At 54.4% G+C, this 21187-nt stretch overlaps 1 protein-coding gene across 10 annotated transcripts in view; it reads left to right on the forward strand.

Moving 5' to 3' along the window:
* The window catches only part of LOC127586586 (lysine-specific demethylase 6B-like), a 213194-nt gene that overhangs the window by 129001 nt on the left and 63006 nt on the right, over positions 1-21187 (forward strand). The window lies entirely within an intron of this gene.

The following is a 21187-nucleotide window of genomic DNA, read 5'->3' on the forward strand; positions in this document are numbered from 1 at the left end:
TTAAATATCTGTCAGACTTGGTTTTAGATCAAGTTAAGTTGAGTTTATTGTCACATGCACAAGTCTCGTGAGGTACAGGTACGGTGAGGTACAGGTACGGTGAGAAACTTGCTTGCAGCAGCATCACAGACAACACACAGGATATAAATTGTATGTAAATTATATAAGATGGTGAAGAGAGGACTGTGCAAGACAAGACTAGTGCAAAGACACAATCAGACACAAGTCCACAGCAGTGCCAGAGGTGGTCCGTGTTGTTCCGTTGCTGAGGCAGTGATTAGGGTTGTGCTGGTCGGTTCAAGAACCGAGTGGTTGAAGGGAAGTGTCTGTTCCTGAACCTGGTGGTGTGGGGACTTCAGGTTTCTGTACCTCCTGCCCGGTGGCAGCTGCGAGAAGATGGCACGGCCCGGATGGTGGGGATCTTTGATGATTCAATGACTCTGGCTCCACAGCGTCCTGGGGTAGAGGGTTCCTGGGAATCACCATTCTCTGAAAGAGGACTTCCTCCCCAGTTCTGTCTGAACTGGATGACTTCTTAACCTGAAACTAGTTCTGGGGAAAACATCCTCTGAGCATCCATCCTGACAACGCCTCTCAGAACCTGCCTTGTTTCATTCTAAGCTCCAGTGAACATAGACCCAACCTCAATCCCTCTTCATCCGCCAATCCTTCATCCCAGCAGTAAACCTCGTGAACCTTCTCCGCACTGTGTTAAGTACAGAGCTGTCCATCGACAAAGATCCCCACCATCCTGGCCATGCCATCTTCTCGCAGCTCCCACCGGGCAGGAGCTACAGAAGCCTGAAGTCCCCACACCACCAGGTTCAGGAACAGCGACTTCCCTTCACCCATTCGGTTCTTGAACCAACCAGCACAACCCTGATCACTGCCTCTGTTTAGCAACACTGGGACCACTTTAATCACTTTGCACTAAATGGACTTTTTTTGTTCTAATTAATGTAAAAATAGTGTTTATTTTATGTTTTTCTTGTGAATGCTGCTTATCTGATGCTCTGTGCCTGTGATGCTGCTGCAAGTAAGTTTTTCATTGCACCTGTGCACACATGAACTGTGCATGTGACAGTAAACTTGACTTTGACTTTGCACAGGACAGATGGGCTGAAGGTGCTGCTCGATTCTCTGTCCCTGTTATGTGAGGGATGTCCCTTCCAAACTCTTTTGTTCCTCCACATTAATGCATTTGGTGTTTACCTTGTGGGCTCCTCTCACCGCCCTGTCTGAGGCCGTGTGTCCCCTGGATCCTCTCGCCTTCCGCTCCCCTGGAGCACATCTCACGTGGCTGACTAATGCCCCGCAAAGCCCCCTGGGAAGTTGGAAGGGGCTATGGCAGTGTGGATTGTTGTTGTCCAGGCTGGCGTCCACCGCGGCTGCCAACACGAAGGTCCTGGTTATCGTGCAGGGAGAGGCTGAGGGGGGTGGTTGGCACTGTGTGGGGTCGGGGTGAGGGGGGTGGTTGGCACTGTGTGGGGTCGGGGTGAGGGGGTGTTGGCACTGTGTGGGGTCGGGGTGAGGGGGGTGGTTGGCACTGTGTGGGGTCGGGGTGAGGGGGGTGGTTGGCACTGTGTGGGGTCGGGGTGAGGGGGGTGGTTGGCACTGTGTGGGGTCGGGGTGAGGGGGGTGTTGGCACTGTGTGGGGTCGGGGTGAGGGGGGTGGTTGGCACTGTGTGGGGTCGGGGTGAGGGGGGTGGTTGGCACTGTGTGGGGTCAGGGTGAGGGGGGTGGTTGGCACTGTGTGGGGTCGGGGTGAGGGGGTGGTTGGCACTGTGTGGGGTCAGGGTGAGGGGGGTGGTTGGCACTGTGTGGGGTCGGGGTGAGGGGGGTGGTTGGCACTGTGTGGGGTCGGGGTGAGGGGTGGTTGGCACTGTGTGGGGTCGGGGTGAGTGGGTAGTTGGCACTGTGTGGGGTCGGGGTGAGGGGTGGTTGGCACTGTGTGGGGTCGGGCTGAGGGGTGGTTGGCACTGTGGGGTCGGGGTGAGGGGTGGTTGGCACTGTGTGGGGTCGGGGTGAGGGGGGTGGTTGGCACTGTGTGGGGTCAGGGTGAGGGGGGTGGTTGGCACTGTGTGGGGTCGGGGTGAGGGGTGGTTGGCACTGTGTGGGGTCGGGGTGAGGGGGGTGGTTGGCACTGTGTGGGGTCGGGGTGAGGGGTGGTTGGCACTGTGTGGGGTCGGGGTGAGGGGGTGTTGGCACTGTGTGGGGTCAGGGTGAGGGGTGGTTGGCACTGTGTGGGGTCAGGGTGAGGGGGTGTTGGCACTGTGTGGGGTCGGGGTGAGGGGTGGTTGGCACTGTGTGGGGTCGGGGTGAGGGGGGTGGTTGGCACTGTGTGGGGTCGGGGTGAGGGGTGGTTGGCACTGTGTGGGGTTGGGGTGAGGGGGTAGTTGGCACTGTGTGGGGTCGGGGTGAGGGGTGGTTGGCACTGTGTGGGGTCAGGGTGGGGGGGTGGTGACCGACCTCTGAAGGCAGCGAGCAGTGCCCCTGCGTGTGGGTGAGGGGCTGAATCTGGGGGAAGTTGATGGGAATGTAAGGAGAAGGAAGTGGGATTGTTGTGAATGGGTAGTTGATGGCCAGCACGGACTCGATGGGCTGAAGGGCCTGTTTCTGTACTCTGTGACTGTCGATGATTTGCTGCACTTTAGTTCCTGTGTCGCTGAGGGAAACGATCACCGATCGACTGGGTCGCCCCCGGCAAATCTGACCCATGACCCATGCAGGACCAGGGCTTTCAGACTCCCCCCTCCCCCCTCCCCGTCCCTCCCCCTTCGACATGTCCCAAACATGATGTCGGTCGACGTGAGGACCCCCACCCCGCTTGGGACCTTCCCCTCTTCCCCCTCCCGTCGGTGCAGGGGAGCGGAGCCTGAGGCCTACAGGCTTCCCCGGGCTGTGTTGGCCCGAGCTGTCCTGGGAGCAACAAGTGGGAGCTGGGCCCCAGCGGGGCAAGGCGGGTCTGGTCCTGGGGGACGGTGGGCTCCCTTCCCTCCGGGTTCACATGGAGGGAGACAAGAGCAGCAATAAAATGGCCCACAGGAGTGAGAGAGTGAGAGAGAGAGCAGGAGGGAGGGAGAGAGACGGGGAGGGAGGAAGGGAGGGAGAGGGAGGGAGAGAGAGAGTGAGTGAGGCAGGGGGAGGGAGGGAGAGAGAGCGAGAGGGAGAGGGGGGAGGGAGGGAGAGTAGGGAGGGAGGGAGAGGGAGGGAGAGCGAGCAAGCAGGAGGGAGGGAGAGTAGTGGGGGAGAGGGAGCGAGAGGGACGGAGAGAGTGCAGGAGGGACGGAGGGGTAGTAGGGAGGGAGGGAGAGAGTGTGAGGCAGGGAGAGAGAGAAAGAGAGCAAGAGGGAGAGAGAGGGATGGAGAGAGGGAGAGCGCGGGAGGGAGGGAGGGGTAGTAGGGAGGGAGGGAGAGGGAGGGAGAGAGCGCGGGATGGAGAGAGAGAGAGCGCGGGAGGGAGGGAGAGAGCGCGGGAGGGAGGGAGAGAGCGCGGGAGGAAGGGAGAGAGTGCGGGAGGGAGGGAGGGGTAGTAGGGAGGGAGGGAGAGAGTGAGGAACAGAGAGAGTGAGAGAGAGAGCGCGGGAGGGAGGGAGAGAGCGCGGGAGGGAGGGAGGGGTAGTAGGGAGGGAGGGAGAGAGTGAGGAACAGAGAGAGTGAGAGGGAGAGAGAGCGAGTGCTGGAGAGAGAGAGGGAGAGAGAGAACAGGAGACGTTGAAGGATTAATTCTTAAGGCAAAGTCTGTTGTTAATGAGGAAAGCATCGTCTCCGTGGGTGGTCTTGGCAGGGAGGCGACAGACAAATACTTTGTGCTGTATGGCTTCCCTACATTGGGTGAAGGTGGAAGTCTTTTCCAAGAGGAAAACAGAAATCAGTCTTGGTTTAATTTTAGGAATTCTGCATCTTCCTGATGTGGTTAATTTGCCATAGTAGGAGGTCCCAGAGCCTGGGGCGGGATGTGCTGTCTCAGCTGGGGCTGCGGTGAAGGGGGGGCTGTTATCCTCCTCAGCCAGAGTGGGAGTGTGGTGGTGGTGAGAGGGAAGTACTCGGTGCTTGCTGTGCCAAGTGACGTGCAGTCATTCTGCACCAGAAGGTCAGTGTATCTGACATCAAGGGATGCCTCAGCCAGTCAAATAGCCGGGGAATCCGTTGGCATCCTAAACACAGACTTTCTAGCATTTTGTTTTCAGGACGTAGAACAGTACAGCACAGGAACAGGCCCTTCGGCCCACAATATTTGTGCCAAACATGATGACAAATTAAACTAAACCTTCTGCTTGCACGTGGTCCGTACCCCTCCATTCCCTGCACATTCACGTGTCTAACAGCCTCTCAGACGCCATTATCGTATCTGCCTCTACCACACCCCTGGCAGCACATTCCAGGCGCCCACCGCTCTCTGTGTAAAAAAAGCTTTCCACGCACATCTCCTTTGAACTTACCCCCTCTCGCCTTAAATGCATAGTATTAGACTTTTCGACTCGGAAAAAGATACCAGCTGTCTACTCTATCCATGCCTCTCATAATCTTATACACCTCCATCAGGTCTCCCCTCAGCCTCTGCTGCTCCAGAGAAAACAACCCTAGTTTTTCCAGTCTCTCCTTATGGCTCATGCCCTCTAATCCAGGCAGCATCCCGGTGAACCTCTTCTGCACCCTCTCCAAGGCCTCCACATCCTTCCTGTAACGGGGAGACCAGAACTGCACACGATGCTCCAAGTGCAGGCTAACCAAAGTTTCATACAGCTGCAACATCACTTCCTGACTCTCTTCCCCGGCTACTGAAGGCAAGCATGCTGCATGCTTTCTATTCCAGTCTCAGTGAGCTGTGGACTTGGATCCCGAGATCCCTCTGTATATCAATGCCGTTACAGATCCCGGCATTCACTGTATCCTCTCCTCTCACATTTGAATGGAAGGATTAGTGAGGTGCCTCCTTGTACCATGAGCTGGGCAGAGGTTGGGAACTGGTGAGTGGTCAGGCCAGCTTGGGATGATTCCCCTTTGACTCCGGGCAGCCTTACCTCCTGCCGCCTGGGCCGCGATCTGGGAGACTCCCTGTCAGACTGCCCACGGAATCCCGCCTCTGGCCTGTCAGTGTTTGATGAGCTCCCCCTGAAAAGCTGGGAGCATTTCCCCATGCCAAGCTTCCTCCGGACTGTTTGTATTTGGATTGTTCTTGGGAACTGAACTGATTGAATCAGTGTGGGGGCTGACACAGGGCTGTGGGGGGAGAGCGGGGCAGTGGGATCAGTGTGGGGGCTGACGGGGCTGTGGGGAGGGAGCGGGCCAGTGGGATCAGTGTGGGGGCTGACACAGGGCTGTGGGGGGAGAGCGTAGGAGGAGCTGGGAGCTGTTTACTGCTGATGTTGAGTGAAGCACAGACACACAATGGAGCCGGTTATCCAGTGATGCAGATGCTTTGTCTGTGACTCCAGGACCCTTCATTATGTGGGCTGGTGGCATTGTAATGGGAGAACAAGACCGTGAGTGGGCTTCAGCCTCTGTCCTGACCCTGTGCTGAGTCAGCTGGTCCAAGTCAAGCTGGTGTGGGCAGGTGGGGGAGGAGAGGGGTTGGGGGAGAATTGGCAGGAGGGCAGGGATGCTTTGTTTGCAGCCTCTGTTGACTACTATTGTTTGGGAAATAGTTTGCAAGCTTTCTGTAGTCAAAGAGCAGGTGCAATGGGTTTGAACATCTCCAGGCAGGGAGGGCGGAGGGTGGTGGCCTGTGGAAATGTCCGAACCAGGAAAGGAGAACACTCTCCGTCTCGGACGGACGGCAGGTTTTTCTTTACGAGGGAGGGTTAGCACAGATGTTGATCGCCTGGTCAGAAGCAAGAGCGGCTTTTGAAAGAGGGGGGAGTGTTTGAGGGTGGGGAGAGGAGAGATGGAGGAACGGGATTAAAGGGGTACCTCGTGTATTAAAGTTTCCAAATTAGCGTCAATTACCAGAGAGAGAGAGCGAGAGAGATGGAGAGAGAGAGGCGCAGGCAGAGAGCACAAGGGAGATATATAGAGAGACTAACACACGCAGAGTAGAGGCAAAAGCAGGAAAAGTGAGTGTGCACAGAACAAGAGACAGAGAGCTGGAACGAGGCAAGGCATTCAGAGACGGGGAATGGTGAGCACCTGTAGGGAGCGAGGGGGGGAGAGAGAGAGAGGCGGCTGGCCAGAGGGAGACTCTCAGAGAGAGCGGGTGAGGAATAAACAGAAAGAGAGGCCACACAAGTGTGAACAGAGTGAGGTGGGAAGGGCACTGGGGACTGAGACACTGGGTGCCGCGTGAAAGGGTTAAGCAAGGTGCGGAAGTGTTAACAATGTGGCTGTCATCGTACACCTCTGCTCAGGTGTGTCTGCCTATCCTTCATTCCAGCTGAAACCTCCGGGATTATCCTCGACGTGAGGAAGCTCCCTCGCCTGGGGCAGTCAGGGTGGGGAGACGAGCAACAGACTGTGCCACACACTTCCGCCAGCCAGCCCCCCTCTCTCTCTCCTCTCTCTCTCTCTCTCTCTCTCTCATATATCTCACTCTCTCCCCTCCCTCCTTCTTGCACTTTAATGCTCTGTCTTTCGCTGTATCTTTCTGTCACCCTCTTCCATTCTAATTCTTGTGGTCTCTCTATCATACTCTCTTTTAAAGTTTAAAGTCGAGTTTATTGTCACAAGCACAAGGCCATGTGTGCACAGGTGCAATGAAACACTTGCAGCAGCGTCACAGGCACAGAACATCAGATAAGCAGCGTTGGAAATACAGACTACATAAATTAAACGCAATTTTTACAAGAAAGGACACGATAAGAATAAAAAAAGTCCACTTTAATGCAAAGTGGTCCCAGTGTTGCTAAACTGAGGCAGTGATTAGGGTTGTGCCGGTTGGTTCAAGAACCAAATGGTTGAAGGGAAGTCGCTGTTCCTGAACCTGGTGGTGTGGGGACTTCAGGCTTCTGTACCTCCTGCCCGATGGCAGCTGCGAGAAGATGGCACAGCCCGGATGGTGGGGATCCTTGATGACGGATGTTGCCTTCCTGAGGCAGCGTCTCCTGTAGATACTCCCGATGGTGGGGAGGGACGTGCCCGTGATGTGTTGGGCAGAGTCCACGACTCCCTGCAGCTCCTTACGTTCCTGCGCGTTGGAACTGCCGTCCCAGACCGTGACGCAACCAGTCAGGACACTTTCAACTGTACACCTGTAGGTTTGTTGGAGTGTTTGGTGACAAACCGAACCTCCTTAACCTCCTGAGAACTTCTCTTTTGCTTCCTATTGCATTCTTCCTCGCACCCCTCTCACTCCCACACCATCTCCCTCTCACACTCTCTCCCTCTCACACTCTCTCCCTCTCACGCCGACTTTGTCTCGCTCCCCTCTCTCTCTCACACACACCATCTCCCTCCCTCCCCATCTCCCTATCTCTTCCTTTTACTCCTTCTCACTCACACTCTGTTCCTCTAATGCTCACTCCCACACTCTCCTGCACTCTCTCCCAGCCTCTCTCTCTGCTTCTTACTCTACCTGTGGGCTGGGCGTTCCCAATCCCACTCCGACATAACTGCATTTGAATAGCCACTAACCCCGGGCTCCCGCAGTGTCTGGATGAGGCTAACTGAAGGGGGGGGGGGGGGGGAGTCTTTGGCTCCTTTCATAGGCTACAGAAGGGTACCTGTCATCGGGTTAAAGGAAGCAGGTATTGGGGCTCTGGACCCACAGTTCATTGTCGGGGATTATGACGTGGCCTCACTTGGATGAGACCCTGTTAATCCCCCCCCCCCCCCATCCACTGCGAGGTTTCCAGGGGAAGGAGCGGTCTCGGTGACAGCCCCAGCATCATCTCAGATTCAACTATCCACACAGCGTTTCCCATGTGCTCAGGTACGGTAGGATACGGGTACAATGAAAACTTACAAAAGGCAAAGATAGAGTAGACGGCCGGTGTCTTTTCTGTGAGGGTCAAAATGTCTAATACTAGAGGACGTGCATTTAAGGTGGGATGGGGGAAAGTTTAAAGGATATATACAGAGCGAGTTTTCTTTACACAGAGAGCGGTGGGTGCCTGGAACAGGCTGCCAGGGGTGGTGGTGGAGGCAGATGCGATCGAGGGGTTTAAGAGGCTGTTAGACAGACACATGAATATGCAGGGAGTGGAGGGAGACGGACCGTGTGCGGGCAGAAAGGGTTTAGTTCAATTTGGCATCGTGTTTGGCGCAGGTATTGTGGGCCAAAGGGCCTGTTCCTGTGCTGTACTGCACGGAAACAGGCCCTTCAGCCCACTGAGTCCATGCCAGCCACCAACCGTGCCCATTAACACCAAACCCATTTTAAGTCAACTCAAGTGGAGTTTACTGTCAAGTGTGGTGAGGTACAGGTACAATGAAACACTTGCTTGCAGCAGCATCACAGGCAGGTAGGTGCAGGCAACACACAGAATATAAATTACATAGAAATTATACCAGAAGAAAGAAGTGCAAGTCAGACATCAGTGCAAATTGCACACAATCAGAGACAGATCCTTACCCCACTCCACCTTCTCCAGCTCACTCTAACTTCCTTCTCCCCTCTCTATGTCTCCGCTCCTTTCCCTTCCTCGGACTTCCATGTTCCTATTCCCGCCCGTCCGTGCCATCTCATCTGTCCGGCTGAGCCCGAGGACTTCTGCTGTGAGTCCCGGCAACAGGGAATAAATAAATAACGGCGGTTTGCTCCTCCTCCAACCTGGGGCTGCCCCGCAGCCAGTGAGGTCCTGAGTTCGTGCTGCAGAAATAAGGCAAACCTGTTTACAGACACAAACCAAGGCAGTGGCGTAGTGTGTAGAACCACTGCCTCCCAGCTCAGAAAAACATGGGTTCGATCCCGACCTCCGGCACTGTGTGTGTGTGTGTGTGTGTGTGTGTGTGTGTGTGTGTGTGTGTGTGTGTGTGTGTGTGTGTCTCTCTCTCTCTTTCTCTCTCTCTCTCTCTCTGCATGTGTGTGTGTGTGTCTCTCTCTCTCTGCGTGTGTGCGTGTGTGTGTGTGTGTGTGTGTGTGTGTGTGGGGTTTGCACGTTCTCCCTGTGACCGCGTGGGGTTCCCCCCGGGTGCTCCGGTTCCCTCCCACATCCCAACAACGTGCAGGGTCGGTGGGTTAATCGGCCGCTGTAAATTGTCCCCGCTAGTGTGTGGGTGAGGGGCAGAATCTGAGGGGTGGGGGGTAGTTGATGGGAATGTGGGGGTAATCGAACGGGATCGGTGTAAATGGGTGGTTGATGGTCGGCACGGCCTCGGTGGGCCGAAGGACCTGTTCCCCTGCCGTGTGACGCATGTGAGAGGGAAGATATGTTGGGGAATGGGATCACTCTGAGAGCTATCACAGACTCGATGGGATGAATGGCTTTGTATATTGAATCAGAATCAGGTTTATTATCGCTGTCTTATATGACGTGAAATCTGTTGTTTTGCAGCCGCAGTATGAGGGGAATTATGTGCAAATACAAAATGGGGATATATTAGAAGAGACAGCAACAAGGAGAAGGGGCCTGATGAACATTCCTCCCTCGGCCTACACTAACCCCGGGAAGCGCAGTCTTCGGTGTTGCCTGGGTGATATGAGTGGTCCCAAAGGCTTTCAACCAGGGCCGCAGAGGGTTGTTGTCCCCATCGGTGGGTGCTGCAATGATCGGGAGCCACAGATTTAAAATCCTGGGCAAAAGATATAAGGGGGTGTGAGGGGGGACAATTTCACTCGGAGATAGAGTTTGGGGGGAGGTGGGGTCAGACATTCACTGCCAGTGGAAGGAGAATGGGTCAGTGTCAAGAGGGATTTGGACAAGCACTTGAGAGAGAACAGCACTATTAAGGTTGCCCTGCCGAGGGCCAGCACAGTCGATGGGCCAAATGGCCTCCTGCGTTAGAACAGTTCCGCGCCTGGAGTATTGCAGGCACTTCTGTCTGCCCCATTACAGGAAGGACGCGGAGGCTTTGGAGCGGGTGCAGTAGACGTTCACCAGGACGCTGCCTGGATTATAAGGAGAGGTTGGACAAACTTGGGTTGTTTTCTCTGGAGCGTCAGAGGCTGAGAGGAGACCTGATAGAGGTTTATAAGATTTTGAGAGGCGTAGATAGAGAAGACAGCTGGTATCTTTCTCCCAGGGTCGAAATGTCTAATACCAGAGGCCATGCACTTAAGCTGGGGGGGGGGGGGGGGGGGTAAGTTCAAAGGAGATGTGTGGGGCAAGTTCTTTTACGCAGAGAGAGGTGGGTGCCTGGAATGCGCTGCCAGGGGTGGGGGTGGAGGCAGATACGATGGAGGGGTTTAAGAGGCTCTTCGGTAGCCACACGGATGTGCAGGGAATGGAGGGATATGTGTAGGGAGAAGGGATTAGTTAAATTAGGTTTTTAATTACTAATTTAATTAGCTTGGCATAACATGGTGGGCCGAAGGGCCTGTCCCTGTGCTGTACTGTTCCATGTTCGACGTACAGTTCTATCCATCAGTGTTTTGAAAAGCTGTAGCAATAGCCAACATCAGTGGTGACATCATCACCACAGTCCTACAGCAGAGAAACAGGCCCTCCAGCCCACCCGATCCATACTGACCATCAAGTACCCATCTGAGACCTTCAATACCTCTGTGATTGGTATTGGTTTATTATTGTCACTTGTACCAAGGTACAGTGAAAAGTTTGTCTCACAAACCGATCGTACAGGTCAATTCATCACACAGTGCAGTTACATTGAGTCAGTACAGAGTGCATTGATGTAGTACAGGTAAAAACAATAACAGTGCAGAGTAAAGTGTCACAGCTACAGAGAAAGTGCAGTGCAATAAGATGCAAGGTCACAACAAGGTAGATCGTGAGGTCAGAGTCCATCTCATTGTATAAGGGAACAGTTCAATAGTCTTATCACAGTGGGGTAGAAGCTGTCCTTAAGTCTGGTGGTACGTGCCCTCAGGCTCCTGTATCTTCTACCCGGTGGGAGAGAAGAGAGAATGCCCCGGCTGGGTGGGGTCTTTGATTATGCTGGCTGCTTCACCAAGACAGCGAGAGGTAAATGGAGGGGAGGCTGGTGTCCGTGACGCGCTGGGCTGTGTCCACAACTCTCGACAGGTTCTTGCGGTCCTGGGCAGAGCAGTTGCCGTACCAAGCTGTGATACATCCAGATAGGATGCTTTCTATGGTGCATCTGTAAAAGTTGGTGAGAGTCAAAGGGGACAAACCAAATTTCTTTAGCCTCCTGAGGAACTAGAGGCGCTGGTGAGCTTTCTTGGCTGTGGCGTCTACGTGATTTGACCAGGACAGGCTGTTGGTGATGTTCACTCCCAGGAACTTGAAGCTCTCAACCCTCTCGACCTCAGCACCATTGACATAGACAGGTGCATGTACACCGCCCCCTTTCCTGAAGTCAATGACCAGCTCTTTTGTTTTGTTGACATTGAGGGAAAGGTTGTTGTCATGACACCATGTCACTAATCTCTCTATCTCCTTCCTGTACTCCTATCGTTGTTTGAGATACAGCCTATAACGGTGGTATCATCTGCAAACTTGTAGATGGAGTTAGAGCAGAATCTGGCCACATGGTCATGAGTGTATGGGGAGTAGAGTAGAGGGCTGAGGACACAGCTTTGTGGGGCACCAGTGTTGAGAATAATCGTGCCGGAGGTATTGCTGCCTATCCTCACTGATTGCTGTCTGTTTGTTAGAAAGTCAAGGATCCAGTCACAGAGGGAGGTGTTGAGTCCCAGGTCTCAGAGTTTGGTGACAAGCTTCCTTGGGATTATTGTACTGAAGGCAGAACTGTAGTCAATAAACAATAGTCTAACGTATGTGTCTTTACTGTCCAGATGCTCCAGAGCTGAGTGTAGGGCCAGGGAGATGGCATCCGCTGTAGACCTGTTTCAGCGATAGGCGAATTGTAGTGGGTCCAGGTTGTCTGGTAGGCTGGAATTGATGCGTGGCGCCAGTTCGTCCAGATACTTCTTAAATGTCTTGAGAATCTCTGCCTTCGCCATCCCCTCATCCTCTTCCCCCTTACCCTAAACTGCCCTCCAGTTTTAGATCTACCCTCACTGTGTCCCATATTTGTGGGAGCTTGCTGTGCTTAAATATACGGCTCAATTCCTTCGCAGAAGACTGGAATATAAAAGCAAGGATGTACTGCTGAGGTTTATAAGGTGTTGGTCAGACTACATTTGGAGTATTGTGAGCAGTTTTGGGCCCCGTATCTAAGGAAGGATGTGCTGTCACTGGAGAAGGTCCAGAGGAGGTTCACAAAAATGATCCCAGGGCTTAACATATGAGGAGCATTTGACATCTCTGGGCCTGTACTCGATGGAGTTCAGAAGGATGTGGGGGGGATCTCATTGAAACCTCCCGGATACTAAAAGGCCTGGATAGAGTGGATGTGGAGAGGATGTTTCCCTCAGTGGGAGAGTCCAGGATCTGAGGGCACGGCCTCAGAATAAAGGGACGTTCCTTTAGAACTGAGATGAGGAGGAATTTCTTCAGCCAGAAGGCAGTGAATCTGTGGAATCCGTTGCCACAGAGGGCGGTGGAGGCCAAGTCATTGGGGGTATTTAAGGCAGAGATTGATAGGTTCTTGATTGGTGAGGGGGTTCAGGGTTACGGGAGGAAGGCGGGAGAATGGGGTTGAAAAAAAATCAACCATAATTTTTGGCAGAGCGGACTCGATGGGCCGAATGGCCTGATTCTGCTCCTATATGCTTTTGCGTAGAGTGTTCTGGGGGCATGTATGAGTTTCCTCACCAGAGCAGACAGTTTTTCAGCATATTCTACCCAGATACAATGTCTACGCTTAAGAGGCATCTACACAGACACTTAAACAGACACGCTAGTGTAGCGGTTAGCTTAACACTATTACAGCGCCAGCAGTCCGGGTTCAATTCTGGCCGCTGTCTGTAAGGAGTTTGTACGATCTCCCCGTGTCTGCGTGGGTTTCCTCCGGGTGCTCCAGTTTCCTCCCACATACCAAAGACATACGGGTTAGGAAGTTGTGGGCATGCTATGTTGGCACCGGAAGCGTGGCGACACTTGCGGGCTGCCCCCAGAACACTCCACGCAAAAAGATGCATTTCACTGTGTGTTTCAATGTACACGTGACTAATAAAGGTATCTTAATCTTCTCTTAAATAGGCAAGGCATGGAAAGATATGGTCCTAATGTGGGCAAATGAGATGAGTGTGGATCAATAAAGAGGTCAATATGCACGTGTTGGCCCGAAGGGCCTGGTTCTGTGCTGTATGACTCTATAACTTCTAATCCTTCCGGTGTTTCCAAGAGATAAATCAGATCTCACCAGAACTTCCGACACTCAGCGCACTGTTTTGGTCGCCACCTTTAAGTAAGGACGTCCTGACGTTGGGATGCCGTTCAGAGAAGGTTCAGTCAGGTTGTCTCCAGAAATGACGAGATCTGCCTGAGAAAGTCGGGCCCGGTTTTCGGAAGAACTAGTTTGTTGAGAAAGGTGTTTGATTCTGAGGGGCAGAAGGTGAGAGGAGGTCCCCCCTAGTGGAGGTATCTAGAACCCTGAACCTTTGAGATTCTCTGCCCTTGATTTAAGGCAGGGACGTTTAAATGACAAGAGAATCAAGGGGTTTGGGGCTAAGGTGATGTTGAGACAAACATTAGGTGTGCAGATATTGAATGGCGGAATAGTTTCGAGGGGTAGGGATCGTCCTGCTACCCCTGTTTCATCTAAGGGGGGGTGGAGCACCCATTACAGCGGGGAATGAGGAGGAATTTCCCTGAAAGTTGTACAGCTTTGGAATTTTCTACCCCAAAGAACAGTGGAGGTTGATTGATCGAATAAGTTCAATGCAGATATATGTACGTGGACTCTTGGTGCTCAGAGAGGCAAGCGGTCAAGGTCAGAAGGAATGGAATCTAATGCCGGACCTGGCACCAGAAACCAAGTGAAGTGTCTTCTTTGAGTCACAGAGAGACGCAGCACGGAAACAGGCCCTTCGGCCCACCGAGTCCGTGCCGACCATCGACCAACCAGTTACACCAGCCCCATTTTATTCTCCCCGCATTCCCGTCAACTCCCTCCCAGATTCTACCCCCTCACCCACACACACTGAGGGGGGCGATTTACAGCAGGCAATTGACCCACCGCTCCTCGTTGGCATGTGGGAGGGAACCGGAGCACCCAGGGGAAACCCACGCGGTCACGGGGAGAAGGTGCAAACTCCACGCGCGCACACACACACACATGCACATGCACATGCACACACACGTATACACACACACACATGCACACACGCATGCGCGCGCACACACACACAGATACACACAGAGACACACACACACAGGTACACAGAGACACACATGCACATGTACACACACGTATACACACACATGCACATGTACACACACATATACACATGCACACGCGCGTGCACACACACACAGATAGACACACACAGAGACACACATGCACATGTACACACATGTACACACACACGCGCGCGCGCACACACAGGCACACGCACACACAGACACACACAAGTCCTGCTCCTGTTTTAACTTGTTTTGACTAGACATGAGCAGCAGCTTCAGACTGTTGTGTGTCCGACTGGGGTGTTGTTCCCCACGTAGGAGGGAGTTTCACTGATAAGAAATCTCCTGTCTGGCTAACCACTTCAGAATGTCAGAGGCCATTTCCCCTGCTTATCAGTGGCCACCCACAGGGGACCTTTAATAAGACAAGTGCTATCTGTCCGCTGGGATCTGTGGCTGGGCCGTCGGAGCAGGGAGGGGGGTTTTGCCCCTCCCACGCACCATAGGGCGACATGTGCGTGAACCGTGGTTGGGGGGAGTGAGGGGGGAGTGAGGGAGTCGAGGGGAGGGAGTGGCAGGGGTCGAACCCCAGGCTTGAGGCAGGGGCTTCCTGGGGGAGTGGGGTGGGAGGGTGGGGGCAGATCCTTCCTGTGAAGCAAGAGGGAATTACCTCCCTCACCCCTCCTGCCCCATCCCTCACCTCCTTTCCCCCTCCCCTCGTCCCTTCCCCCTCCCTTCCCACTAGCCTCCCTCCCCTCCCCTCCCTCTCCCCCTCCCTCCCACTCACTCTCCCCATTCTCTCTCCCCCTCCCTCGCCGCTCCTCCCCCTCTCTCTCCCTCCCCATTCCCTCCCCCTCCCTCGCCCTCCCTCTCCACTCCCTCTCCCCCGCCCCTCCCCCATCCCTCTGTATGTCCGTCCCCCACCCCCATCCGACCCCCCCCCCCCCCCCAGCCTCTCACATCCACCGTTGTGCAGATAAGCACAGAGCAGCAGCACGGGTTCCACACCTGCCTCAGCTTGTGGTTCGACATGGGATGGGGGGAGCTCCCTCACGTAGCGAGGGAGCCAGCAAAGGGAGGGAGGGACGACCTGAAAGGTGGGCCGATCCCTGGAGCCTTGGGCGGGGGGGGGGGGGCACTGTGCCCCCAACAGCTGGGATTCCTGCCCCACGTCAGTAGGGGTGAAGTTGCTCAGACCACACTGGCACTGAAAGGGTTAAAACGAGGACTATAAACTGAAAGTAAGAAAGAAAGCAAGTTTTTTGTTTAATTAGCACCTTCGGTGACGTCACGGTGCCCTGTGCGTCCCTGCAGCCCGTCGAGCACCTGGTTGAAAGCATTCACCATTGCACGAAACCTGGCAGCCAATCTGCGCACAGCAAGATCCCACTAGCACCCAGAAATGATTGGGGCCCACAACCACGAGGACGGAGAGCTGCTGGAAACACTCAGCGGGACGGGCAGCATCAGCAGAAGGAGAAGCACGGTCAACGGGTGGTGGGGGGCGGGGGGCTCTTTGGCTGGTTTCTCTCTCCACGGACACTGCCCGACTTGCTGAGTGTTTTCAGTCTTTCCTGGTTTAATTTCAGGGTTACAGCAGCTGCAGGGTTTTTGGTTTGACTGTCATTTGCGATTCAGTGGCTGTGTAATCCGTTCCTGTTGACTAGATGTTGGTGGAAGAATAAGTGTTGGCAGCAGGGAGAGCTTTTCGACAATAACTTGTCCAACGTCCAAGCTATTTGACTGTGAGGGTGTCACAACGTAAGCTGTCAGCATCAGTTCAGTGGGTTCACTGTCAGTGGGGCAAGTCGCAGAACGTGGGGCGCTGAGGCCAATCCTCGCTGCTCTCCAGGTGGGTGAGGTGAAGGGGTGGGGAACACAGCAAGTCCAGGAGATAAACACTCCGGTAACGAGGGAGTGCTACCTCATTGGATGTGCCGCCTTGTATGAATAACCTGGAGCGGCTGCTGAAGACCCATGATGAAGGGTGTGGATGCAGTCACACAGCACGGAAACAGGCCATTTGGCCCAACTGGTCCGTGCCGACCGTCTAAGTCAGTCCCACTTGCTCATATTTGGCCCATATCCCTCTAAACCTTTCCTGTCCAAGTATCTTTTAAATGTTGTTAATGTACCTGCCAGAGAGCGGTGGACGCCTGGAACGGGCTGCCAGGGGTGGTGGTGGAGGCAGATACGACAGAGGCGGTTAAGAGGGTGTTAGATACATGAATATGCGGGGAATGGAGGGATACGGATCAAATGCAAGCAGAAGGGATTTGGTTTCATTTGGCATCAGGTTCACCACAGACATGGTGGGCCGAAGGGCCTGTTCCTGTGCTGTACTGTTCTGTGTTCTATGAACAAGGGCTCAAAATGTCACGGGTACCTTTAAGGACCAAGCTATTTGACTGTGAGGGCATCACCTGCCCGCAGTGTCCGCTCAGTGCATTGGGTGCTGAGGCCAATTACTCCGTGGGGATGTGGAGACTCCAGCCTCCCTTCGTGAGCGCGCTCTGGGGCAGATTACCCGTTCAGTTGCCCCTCTCCGCTGCACCCCTCCCTCGCGGTTGGTCAGTCAATGCCTGACGTGAAGGGTGATGGGTTTCCGCCGACGCACTCCCCTCCGGTGAGGTGAGGAGGCGTGGGTCAATGTTGTAGTCTTCTTTCACCAGAAACTACACCGTGATTGGGTCTTGCTCGACGCCAGGCCTCACCGTGATTGGGTCTTGCTTGATGCCAGACCTCACCATGATTGGTTATTGCATGACACCAGACCTCACTGTAATTGGGTCTTGCTTGATGCCAGACCTCATTGTGATTGGGTATTGTTTGTCTCCAGATCACACCCTGATTGGGTCTTGCTTGATGCCAGAGCCCACTGTGATTGGGTCTTGCTTCAGTCCAAACCGCACTGTAATTGGGTCTTGCTTGACCCCAGACCTCACCGTGATTGGGTCCGTGGCAGGCGCATTGGGAACCTCCTGGTCTACGTTCTGTGGTGATGTAACCCAGAGGCAGACACTGGGAACAGTCGGGTTGGAGAAGGGTTCCCGTCATCCCCGGGACGGTGGTGTCGTGAACTCAGTGCGGTGAAGGTCACACCCACTGTGGCCCCGGGTAGACAGAACCCACACAGAGGTCCTCTCTGGAACGACCTCAGCTGATCCCGCCTCCGCTCCGAAAGGATTCCACACTTCCTTGTGCTGTAGAAGGAGGCCGTTCAGCCCATTGAGTCTATGCCAGCTCACAATCCCATTCCCCACTAATTTTCCCTGTACCCTATTCTCCCTACATTTTCGGATTCTACCCCTCACCCACACACTGGGGAGCAATTAACCCACTGACCCTGCACGTCGCTGGGATGTGGGAGGGAACCAGAGCACCCGGGGGAAACCCACGGGGTCACAGGGAGAACATGCAGTCTCCACACACACACACACACGCACACACACGCACACAGACCACAGATATACACACAGACACACACACACACACACACACACACACACACACACACACACACAGCGCCGGAGGTCAGGATCGAACCCGGGTCTCTGGGGCTGTGAGACAGCAGCTCGTTTGTGTCCAGCTTTAGTCCTGAAGCAGGAGCTGCCCCCTCCTCCTCATTGTGATCTGATTCCTCCTTCTTTGCTTAAAAGGAGAGCTTGGATTTGTCCTGGGCTTGTGCCCGGCGCAGCTGGACTCCCCTCCACAACCCCCCCACCCCTCAGCCTCCACACCTCCTGTTCCCATATCAACCAGTTGAAACACAAACCAAACCTTCCCAGGATCCCAGTGTGCTGGGCTTTCTTTGTTTGCCCCTGCTGTTGGTTAGATATTGGTGACTCAGGAAGGGTTGAGTAATAACTGATTACGTTGACATCCTCTCCGGGACACGATGTTCGGCATCTATGTCTCATCTGGTCTGTTCTCAGTGACAAGTCAGTGAAAGTGCCCACACAGTGCGTGTGTGTGTGTGTGTGTGTGTGTGTGTTGTGAGTGTTTGTGTTGTGCATGTGATTGTACATGTCTCTATGTGTTTGTGTGCTCGTGTATGTTGTTCATTGTGTGTGTGTGTGTGTGTGTGTGTGTGTGTGTGTGTGTGTGTGGTGTAGTATGTATGTGTCCATGTGAAGTGCATTGTGAGTCTTTGTGTATCTGTATTGTGTGTGAGAGTATGTGTGTATGTGGCTGTGTGTGTGGGTACATGTGTGTGTTTCTGCGGGTGTGTGTGTGTGAGAGAGAGAGATACACTGGTGTACACACACACACACACACACACACACACACACACACACACACACACACACACACACGCCTTGCTTGCATCCTGTCTGCTCAGATATCCCGACACCGCTTCCCGTGCAGTTAATGGCCTCAAAAGGCTGATTAATGAGAAATCTTTCTTTACTCTTTCTCTCTCTGGTTCTTTTGTTCTTTGGATCACAAATGGCTTTGGTCAGGAAGTTTGGAGACGGCCTGTGTTCGACAGGCATCAAACCAGAGTAACTGACCCACAAAGTACTGCCAAGCAATGTCAGACAATGGCAAAGCCTGTCTTGTAGGCCTCACCTCTCTCTCTCTCTCTCTCTCTCTCTCTCTCTCTCTCTCTCTCTCTCTCTCTCTCTCTCCCTCCCTCCCTCTCTCTCTCCCCTCTCCCTCTCCCTCTCTCTCCCTCTCCCCTCCCTCTCTTTCTCCCCCCTCCCTCTCACTCTCTCCCTCTCCCCCTCTCCCTTCCCCTCTCCCTCCTCCCTCTCTCTCCCTCTCACTCTCCCTGTCTCACACTCTCTCTCCCTCTCCCCTTCTCCCTCTCTCTCTCTCTCCCCTCTGCCTCTCTCTCTCTTGCATTTCTTTCTCCTCCTTGTTACTTCTCTCTGTGTTTTTCCCCTGTTTATCATCCTGCCTGTTACCATTTCCCCAAATTTCCCTCTTCCCCACTCCCACTCCAAGGGCCACCTTTGTAGACGGATCCTCTGTCATTCCAGCTGGGAATCTGGTTTGTGATGACCCTGCGGTTCGGGGAGGTGATCAGGGCTGGGGGGAGACGGATGGGACGTCCCGTACTGGGTGAGCGGGCTCTGATGACCCAGCCGGAAGGCACTGGTGGATCACCTGGCCCCACCTCAGGGTGCTGAGGGACGTTGGGTGCAGCTCGTGGGTGAGAGGCTGCAGACGATGGCTGCAGGCTCAATCAGCTGATGGCAGCCCCAGCCCGGCACACCAGTCGTCACCTGGTCTGGGTGGACGTCACAGCTCCTTGTATGGGACGGCGTTTGTTGTCGTACGCTCTTCCTCCCACCACCCCCCGCCATTCAGTTATCGCCCCTTGTCACCTCCCCCCTCTCCCATCCCCCACTCTCCCCACTCCCTCTCTGTCTGTCCCCCCCCGTGTATCCCCCACCTCTCCCTCTCCCCCCTCCCATTCCCCCTCCCTCTCTCCCCCTCCCTCCCTCCTCTCTGTGCCCTCTCCCTGTCCCCTTTCGCCCACCTCGTCTTCCCCCTCTCTGGCCCCCCTACCTCCCTCCCGGCCTGCGACACGAGGCCCTGACAGTGTGTGTGTGTGTGTGTGTGCGTGTGTGTGTGTGTGTGTGCGTGTGTGCGTGTGCGTGTGTGCGTGCGTGCGCGTGCATGTGTGTGTTTGGCAGCCCTCCCCGTCCCTCCCCTGCGTCACGGCTGTGTGGGGGCGGCCGTGTGTCAGTGCTCCGAGCTCCCACTGCCCCCCACCCCTCCCCAAACACTGACTCAGCCCCCGCCCCACACCCGGAGCCGGCACCTCCCACGGACCTTCCGCTGTCCGTTAACCCTTTCCGTCAGCGCCCGCGTTAACCCTTGGATCGACTGCTCCCAACTCCCTGCTCCTGCTCCGGATTTAGCTTCCGTTTCCATGGCAGTAATCCCTGCTGCTGTTGCCATGGGTACAGGCGATTATTTCAATCCCAGCCTGGATATTTGAGAATATTCCGGGCAGTCCTGCTGAAGTTTTGGAATAATTCTCACCTTCAGCGGGACGGGATGGCCAAGCCTGTCCTTGAATCCTCCTGGAGACACAGAGACGTCCAGCACAGAAACAGGCCCTTCAGCCCATCGTGCCCATTCCAACCCTCAAGTACCATCTACATTTCTTGGTCTGAAGCCTTGGCGATTTAACCTCAAACCTCTGGTTTCAGACGTATCTGTAACGTGAGGCTCCTGATCTCCAAGAAACACTACAGGTTTCACTTCCCACTGCCTCGGGAAAGCAGCCGACATAATCAAGGACCCCTCCCACCTCGGACATTCTCTCTTCTCCCCCCTCCTGTCAGGCAGAAGATACAAAAGCCTGAGAGCACGTACCACCAGGCTCAAGGACAGCTTCTATCCCTCTGTTATCAGACTCTTGAATGGACCTCTCGTGTGCTAAAAGATCTCCCAATCTACCTGGTTGTGGCCCTTGCACCTTATTGTCTGCCTGCACTGCACTCTCTCTGTAACTGTGACACTATATTCCACATTCTGTTCTGTTTTTACTAACCTTAATGCACTTATGTACGGAATGATCTGTCTGGATGGCACGCAGACAAAAACTTTTCACTGTATCTTGGTACATGTGACAATAATAAACCAATTACCAATAAGGTGAGAGAGGGGAACATCTAAAGGAGATGTGCGGGGTAAGTTTGTACACAGAGAGGGATTGGTGCCTGGAACAGGCTGCCAGGGGTGGTGGCGGAGGCAGACACGATAGAGGCGTTTGAGAGGCAGACACATGAACAGGCAGAGAGTGGAGGGATATGGACCACGTGCAGGCAGAAGGGATCAGTTTAATTCAGCATCGCGGCCAGCACAGATATTGCGAGCCAAAGGGCCTGTTGCTGTGCTGTGCTCCGTTCCATGGTGTTTCTGACGTTATTGGGGTGCAGTCTGTCCGTGGGGCGCTGCCA

Source organism: Pristis pectinata, chromosome 37 (genome assembly GCF_009764475.1).
Source record: "Pristis pectinata isolate sPriPec2 chromosome 37, sPriPec2.1.pri, whole genome shotgun sequence".
Classification (NCBI taxonomy): Eukaryota; Metazoa; Chordata; class Chondrichthyes; order Rhinopristiformes; family Pristidae; genus Pristis; species Pristis pectinata.